At 39.4% G+C, this 8,511-nt stretch overlaps 1 pseudogene; it reads left to right on the plus strand.

Moving 5' to 3' along the window:
• Window positions 1-5,375: 5,375 nt before the first annotated feature.
• Window positions 5,376-6,274, plus strand: LOC123780881 (heterogeneous nuclear ribonucleoprotein A1-like; annotated as a pseudogene).
• The last annotated feature ends 2,237 nt before the right edge of the window (window positions 6,275-8,511 follow it).

The following is an 8,511-nucleotide window of genomic DNA, read 5'->3' on the forward strand; positions in this document are numbered from 1 at the left end:
CTTTTCTTTTTGTATTGTCTTTTGACAATTTTTTAAACTTTTTTTAGGACAGCCTCTCAGTCAGAAGGGAGCCTAAAGGTCCACCCTTGGAGAGAAAGGTTATCATGAAAAGTAAGGCGCCCAAGTGGGGAGGGAACAGCATGGCAACTGGTACCAAGAGTGGTGGTACTCATCAAAATTTGATCCCTCTTCCATTCCATTCACTGAACAAAATTCAACTTGGAGGACCCATCCAGAAGTAGCAACCTTCTTCTTCCTCCCCTTGATTTTTCTAGTCTTGCCTTCTTCAGACTAAACAACACAAAGATCCTTTCATTCTTCCTTGATGTTCTTCTAATTTCATATCCCCTCATCGTCCTAATTGACCAGCAGAAGGTAAAATAAACCATCACCTTCTTTATTTCAAATATAATATCTCCATTAATGTATTTGCTTTTTTAGAAGGCACTTTCCACTGCTGCTTTTGTATGCCATCCACAACTAATCATAATAATGACATAAAACTAAATGTCTATTTGTTAACACTACCAAAAAGCATTTTGTTCCCCTTTTAAAAGTGATTGAGTCTAAACCAGGGATGTACTGTATGGTGACTAACATAATATAATAAAAAAACATTAAAATAAAAAAAAGTGATTGAGTCTAATATTTCTATATTGCTATGATTCTTAATAATCTCAATTATGTTACTTATGTACTCACAGATTATTTCAAATTGTTTAAAATACACGTGTACACACACACACATTTCTTGAGAGGAAATAAAATCACTAAGTGAGTTCTATATTTCACTCTTTAACATGTAAAGGTAAAGATTTTGGGGGTACAGAGGGGAGGGGGGGTGGGGGAATGGGATAGGCCAGTGATGGGTAGTAAGGAGGGCACGTATTGCATGGTGCACTGGGTGTTATACACAACTAAGGAATCATCGAGCCTTACATCGGAAACCGGGGACGTACTGTATGGTGACTAACATAATATAATAAAAAATCATTATATAAAAAAAAAAGATTTTTGGGGTCACTTTGTTTTCTTCACTATTCCTTTCTTTTCTTTTGGTGAACCAAGGAAAATTCTGTTTTTTTGCTTAGTCAAATTCTCAGCATATGAATTGGACAACACCTTTTCCCCTCTCTGAAAGATTTTTTTCTAGCATTGCCAGTTATAATTATGAAGTCTTTCCTTTATTTGATTGCAGAAGTTTCTTTTCCTTTTTGAAGAATTATGACTGATGCTCAGAAAAACTCAATTATGCCTAGCAAAATTCCATTATCTCATTTCCCAAGGGGTACTAGTGAGCCCAGCCCCACCAGCCAGGATACACAAGAATTCTGTTTTAAAGCAGTTCCACATGAATGCCTGTTTCTCCCTTGTGCTCTCCATGGCTGGGAATCACCTCTTTGAAAAGCACAATGCCATGCTGAATGTGCATTTTTCATTAAAATGTGACCTGTTTCCAGGCTGGTATCTGTGTTCCACATTCAACTAACCCTTTGGCCAAATTCACACCCACATATTTTGGACATTCTTCTGGCCTAAAACTGCACCCAGAGCATCTGTTCTGCGCAAAGGATTAATGAAAAAAAAATGTGTGTGCAGGTCAGAAGCCAGTCTAGTGACTGCACATCCCCCTTCAGATGTTCGATCAGCTCATAAAATATGAGACAACCATCAGCCATATCAGTAAGTTTTTGGCTTACTTTAAATTTTAAAACTTTTAAATTTATAGATGAGAAGGCCACAAGAAAAACAAAAAACAAAAACAAATCTTAGAGAACATTTTCTTTCTTTCTGTTTTAGTTCTTGGCCACTTGATAATCTCCTATGGTTTCTAACACTAGACTCCTAAAGAAAATCTTTTCCTTAGGATGTTCTATTATAATCAAGAGTCTAAGAAAGGTTTGGGTTATTTTTTCTATGAGTAGAAATAACAAGAAAAATATAATTTTAAATATCAAAATTAAGTGGGAGGGAAAGTTTATGTACGTTTTTCTTTACCTGGAACTCTTTCTTTTCCTCTTTTCTCTGTACCACCTCTAGAAAGAAAAGCCAAAAAGGTAACCAACTAAGGAAGTAGAACCTAAAACATATTTAAGGAAAATGAATTTTTAAAATATAGATATTGATAGGAATATATCTTTGTTTTTTCAAATTAATGCAGTGCATGAAGAGTACACTAAAGACTGATGTCTAGACATTATTCTCAAACAAAATCTCCCAAGCTGTATTATATAAATCCTCAACTAAATTTCCCTTTTGCATAGAGAGTTAAATGATCATAAAGATGACCAAAGAAGACTTACCTATTTTTGCCTAAGGAGATGAGTTTAGGGGCTATATAATCTTTCATTATCAAAGATGTAACATTTCTATCTTCCTGCTATATATCAAGGTCATTTGCCACCCAGGCAGGAAGGAGCCAACATCAACAGACACTTGCAATAGAACCCTATGAGTTATTTAGACCAAAACAGTGAGGACCTTCTGTTCTGACCACCAGATGTTGTAGCCATCTCTCTCAATGTCCTGTTGGTGACCTTGAGTAGTTAGCATTCTGTGCTTGGCATAGCTACTATGATTGTCTCTCATTCTCCCTTCCAGTCCATGAAAACAGAATTGAGTTTCCTCTCCACTGCCTCAACCCACACCTTGCCAACCTTAGGGAGGCAAGAATAGAACCTAAGAACTGATCAATAAATGTGGCAGGGGTGAGAGTGACACTATTGTGGAATTCTTGGTTCCTAACCTCCTGCCTTAAGAATAAGTTAATTACAGAAACACTGACACAACTTGGAAAGAAAGCAATTTCAACTATAATATATCCTTATAGCATTGGCCAAAGACACGGTGAAAGTAATGCTACAAAAAAGAACTAAAGTAAAAGAGCAAATGCTAATCCCTGAGATATGGTTTTCATTTTCCAACCCAGCAAAATTCAGGTGCAGCTTTGGTTTATTGTGATTCGAATCCCTTCAAAAAGGAAACAGAAGTCTACAAAAAAATATCTTCCAATGTTTATCTTTTCCTTAGGAACCAGACACTGGCTATTTACATTTTAAACAGTTTTCAATATTCTTTTCACCTTTTTAATTTAAACTGACACTTTTTGAGGGTTAGTGAATCTGGATACAAAATAGAATTAACAAATGTAAATGTTTGCTTTTTTTCAGGTGGCAGAGAAAAAAAGATAGCTGTTTTGCTGAAAAGTATTATCCCAGAGCACCCCCTGATGGCAAAATGCACTAACATAAGTGCTTCTATGGGAAAAGTAAAAAGTGTTTCAAATCTTCAACATAAGGAGGTAAATATTGCTTTTCCACTCTTAAGATCTTTTCTTCATTTTTTTTACTTTTACCTTTTTTTTTTTTTAATGTAAGCTCTACGCCCATCGTGAGGCTTGACCTCACAACCCCGAGCTCAAGTCCCATGCTCCACCAACTGAGCCAGCAGGTTCCCTTTTCTCTATTTTTGGTGAGAAATTAGAAATCATCTTGCCACTCAAAAAAAAATAGTCTCAGTTCACTTTATAGGTAGATGTATTTACTACTTTAAAAATAATTTCTTTCGGGGCGCCTGGGTGGTTCAGTCAGTTAAGCCTCTGCCTTCACTCAGATCATGATCCTGGGATTGAGCCCCACATCAGGCTCCCTGGCAGGGAGACTGCCCCTCCCCCTGCTCGTGCTTTCTCTCTCTCTCTCTCTCCCTCTCTCTCAAATAAATAAAAATCTTTATTAAAAAAATAATTTTTTTCATGCTAGAAAAACATGGAATCCTATACTTTAGATTCAGCCAATCATGGCAAACCTTAACTAACCCAGTTTTTATACTCCTGTTGAACTTAATTCTCAGATGGCTTTCTTCTACCACCAGCTGAACTTGAAGTATTTTGTCAAGTGCCATCCTTCATTAAACTATGCATACCCACTAACCTCTGAATTCCTCTTGGATTGCAGCTTTATAGCCCATACATGTTATAAGTGCCATATGAGCTGTTATTTACTAAAAAGAAGCATTAAATCTTATTGTTAAGATCATGAATGGCCACAGATGTAAACATGGTTCTTTGGAAGGGCTTTGCCGCAGCTAGAAAGATAAGAAATGAGTTGATAATTCTGCAGGCAGGCAAATGGTTATAATAATTTAGCACAACCAGAAATTCACCCATAGGGTGCCTGGGTGGCTTGGTCAGTTTGGTGTCTGCCTCCTTCAGCTAGGGTCATGATCTCAGGGTCCTGGGATTGAGCCCCACATTGAGCTCCCTGATCAGCGGGGAGCCTGCTTCTCCCTCTCCCTGTGCCTGCTGCTTCCCTTGCTTGTGTTCTCTCTCTTTCTCTGTCAAATAAGTAAATAAAATCTTTGAAAAAAAAATTCACACATAACTTGTTTTTTCTAATCATTATTTAGATTTTTCAAATTTTCTGTGTGTATTATCTATCTCTGTATTCTTGACCTAAACTTTAGAAAAAGGCATTCAAATTTAAACGTATGATAGAATTTGGTTTAACAGAATCTTTAAATGCTAATCAAGAGTATTAGATACTGAGATTCCCTATTCCTTTGAGAAAACATTCTCATTATTAATCTATAATCACTTTATCCTGAGGGCATGATATAAATCCCATCATAACAGTGTCCCACAAAGGTCAGGCCTAACTAAGGAAGCCTGAGTCCTACAGAGTTAGATGAGACCTAGGCATTAAATGTGGGAAAAGCCAGGGGGTAGTGACTTGAGAAACAGGCTTACAGGTACAAGACTAAGTACCAGGTTAAAAGGGGCAAGGGCAGGAAGGATTATTATTAGACAAAAGGCCCAAACCAAATATCCAAATCAGTTATTTCCTAGTGTAAGAGCGAAACAGCTGCTGCCATGGTTTGGGTCTTCGTGGATAGAGTTGGGGCAGGGTATCCTCCCTGACACATCCAAGAGGGGGTGCTTACTAAAAAAAAAAAAAAAAAAAAAAAAAGTGGGTACTTGCTGAGAGGTAAGTCCAAATAAATGTTCTTGAAGAGTTCTGAGTAGCAAGCCAGGTAACCAAGATCAGCGCAGGTCCAGTGGGCAGTAAGCATGAACTAGGGCCAGTAAAGGAGCCAGGTTAGGCCCTGGACAATGACTGTACATGGAACTTGCCCCTTTTTTGGTTGTTGAGTAGGGCTAGATAAAAGGTACAGGGTGAGAGTGGGAGAGACAGAAACAGAGAGACAGCGACCAAGAGACTGAGAGACTGTTTAGCCCCAAGTTAGAACTTGTAAAATGTTCACTTCCTTTTCTTCCTCCCAATGAAAAACTCCCAGGACTCAAAACAGAACATAAAGCTTTCTGTCCATGGTCACCGGTGAGTAAGCCCATCATTAAAGTCTCCTCTCCCACCGTGGTCATGTCTAAGTCAGAGTCTCCCAAAGAGTCTGAACAGCTGGGGAATTTCTTCATTGGAGGTTCGAGCTTTAAAACAACCAGTGAGAGTCTGAGGAGCCATTCTGAACAATGGGGAATGCTCTCATACTATGTGGTAATGAGAAATCCAGACACCAAGAGCTCCAGAGGCTTTGGGTTTGTCACGTATGTCACTGTAGGGGAGGTGGATGCAGCCATGAATGCGAAGCCGCACAAGGTGGATGAACGAGTTACAGAACCAAAGAGGGCTGTCTCAAGAAAAGATTCTCAAAGACATGGTGCCCACTTGGCTGTGAAAAAGATTTTTGTCAGTGGCATTAAAGAAGACACTGAAGAACATCATCTAAGAGATTATTTTGAAAAGCAGGGGAAAACCGAAGTGACTGACATCATGACTTACCGAGGCGTGGCAACAAGAAAGGCTTTGCTTTTGTAACCTTTGATGACCATGACTCTGCAGATGAGATTGTCATTCAGAAATACAACACTGTTGATGGCCACAATTTTGAAGTAAGGAGAGTCCTATCTAAGCAAGGGATGGCTAGTGCTTTATCCAGCCAAAGAGGTCGAAGTCGTTCTGGAAACTTTGGTGGTGGCCGTGGAGGTGGTTTTGGTGGGAATGACAGCTTTGGTCATGGCGGAAACTTCAGTGGGGGAGGGGGCTTTAGTGGCAGTTGAGGTGGTGGTGGTTATGGTGGCAGTGGGGATGGGTATAACGGATCTGGTAATGATGGAAGCAACTCTGGAGGTGGCGGATGCTATAATGATTTTGGAAATTACAATAATCAATCTTCAAATTTTGGACCCATGAAAGGAGAAAATTTTGGAGGCTGAACCTCTGGCCCCTATGGTAGTGGAGGCCAATACTTTGCTAAACCATGAAGCCAAGGTGGCTACGGTGGTTCCAGCAGCAGTAGTAGCTATGGCAGTGTCGGAAGGTTTTAATTACTGCCAGGAAACAAAGCTTAGCAGGAGGAGAGCCAGAGAAGTGACAGGAAAGCTACAGGCTACAGCAGATTTGTGAACTCAGCCGAGCACAGTGGTGGCAGGGCCTAGCTGCTACAAAGAAGACATGTTTTAGACAATACTCATGTGTGTGGTCAAAAAACTTGAGGACTATTTGTGATTAATTATATAACACGTTATTTTAGTTTCTGTTCCATGGTAGGTGTAAAGCACTTCAAGAAAGGGTTTTAATGTAATTTTTTGGTTTTTGGGTGTTTTACACCCATGCTGCCAATTGCTAAATGTAATAGTCCAATCATGGTGCTGAATAAATATATCTTAAAAAAAAAAAAAAAACAGAACATAAAATGTGGAACACTTCCCGACTTTGTCTAAAGGTCTATTATGACTTCATATCATTCTCACTGTTTATTATTTCAAACAGACAACGTTTTTTTCTAAAATCAATCCAGTGAGTTTGTCCTCATTCATTGTTCATAATCTGATCCTCAGTCCTTCTCTACAGAAATGTTAGTTCCAGAGAACTCTTGCAGCCACTTTTACCAATGATAAATCTTGCTTCATCTATAAGTACCTTCTTCACCTGTCCCAGCCGTGGCATTGAAGCTTACCATACACTGAACTCAGGGCACTAGGCAGCTGAATAGCTGATCTAATTTCAAGGGCCTATTCCTCTACCAGCTCCTTATTCCATAATTTCCTGGAAACTACCAGGGAAGTCCAGTAGAGGTCACTTTGCTGCCACATGCAATAGATGGGGAATTTCAGAGCTTCATTTCCCCTAAAAAGGCTATGAAATAATAGCGTTGATGTTAAAAGTTCTAAGGAAATATGATAACAACTTGGGAATTAATATGTCCTTCCATGCCATAGTGCAAAGTGCTCCCAGAATTTCAAACACAGGAGGCTAAAAGTGCTTATGGAAATTACAAAAAATTGAGAGATCAGTCTCTTGCTTTCTAAAAGCCACATTCACCATTTATTCCTTCATACTAGATCAGAATCCCTATGACTCCAGAAGGACACTAGAGCAGGCAGGGTTCCTAATTTGGAGACGGTATATTCATGGATATCGGAAGGTCTATGAACCTCTAAAAAGTGTGTTTTTCTGAAGACAGAGAGATCCTCAAAAAAGGATTAAGAGATGAGAGACTCAGAAACACAGGAAGAGCTGTTTTTTTGTGTGTTTTTTTTTTCCCCACTCTTTCCTGTCACCTAAGAAAATTCAAAGAGAAATTTGGACTCAGAAACCCTCTCCAACACTAAGATTTTTTTTTTTTTTTTTTAAGATTTTTTCTCAGCCAGCCAGAGACAGATCAAGGAATTGATGTTTCAGCCCCTGTTCTTTAGATAGGGCGTAAATGACAGCAACTGAAAGGCTAGCAAAACCTCAGCATTCACCACCAAACTAAAAGGTACAGAATAAATGATAATTGTAGTTAAGGCAGAATTCAGCCTAAAAACAAAAGGAAGATAACATGAGAAAGGCTCACCAGGACCTGTAACCCCAGGCACTAGGGACAAATGGGGATCATTGACACAGAAAAAGGGGTGGAAACGCTCAGTGTGATGTAGATTTGTTTGAAGTGGAGTGACCAGCTCCTAGGCAGGGGAGTCCCCACAGGCCAGCTCACCCCTCCCCCACAGCCCTGCGTGAGCTCATAATACCTAGCCTTCTGATGGCAGTTGCCTCTTTAGGAATTTAAACTGACCAAAATGGAAAGCTTTGGATGAGTGGAGCTGGAGTCTGCCATCAGTGTAAAGTCTGAGAATTCAGAAAGTTCTGAAGTGTGGGCAGGTGAGCCTGAGCGAAAAGAGAATTCAGAGAACTGCGATTGATTTCTGTGATTGTCCTGTTAGGGATAGAAGATTTGGGCTTTGATGTACACTTAAACCATCTCTGGGGAGTTTGGAGTTTTGAGTGTTTTGGAAAACAAAAGCCTTTGGTTTTGACTATTATTCCTGATCTCATCCATCAATTATATTTGACTTTATTGTTAAAATATCTAGCAAAAATCCTGTCCATTTGAAGATGGTGCTAGGTATCCATGTACGTACATACGCTCCCTAATCCTCTGGGGAAATGACTATATTCTCTTGTCTCAGCACCGGGTTCCATCAGAATTGGCCAGGCTTATGGAAAGAACTGGGTT

Source organism: Ursus americanus, chromosome 17 (assembly GCF_024610735.1).
Source record: "Ursus americanus isolate L20-20 chromosome 17, mUrsAme1.1.p, whole genome shotgun sequence".
Classification (NCBI taxonomy): domain Eukaryota; kingdom Metazoa; phylum Chordata; class Mammalia; order Carnivora; family Ursidae; genus Ursus; species Ursus americanus.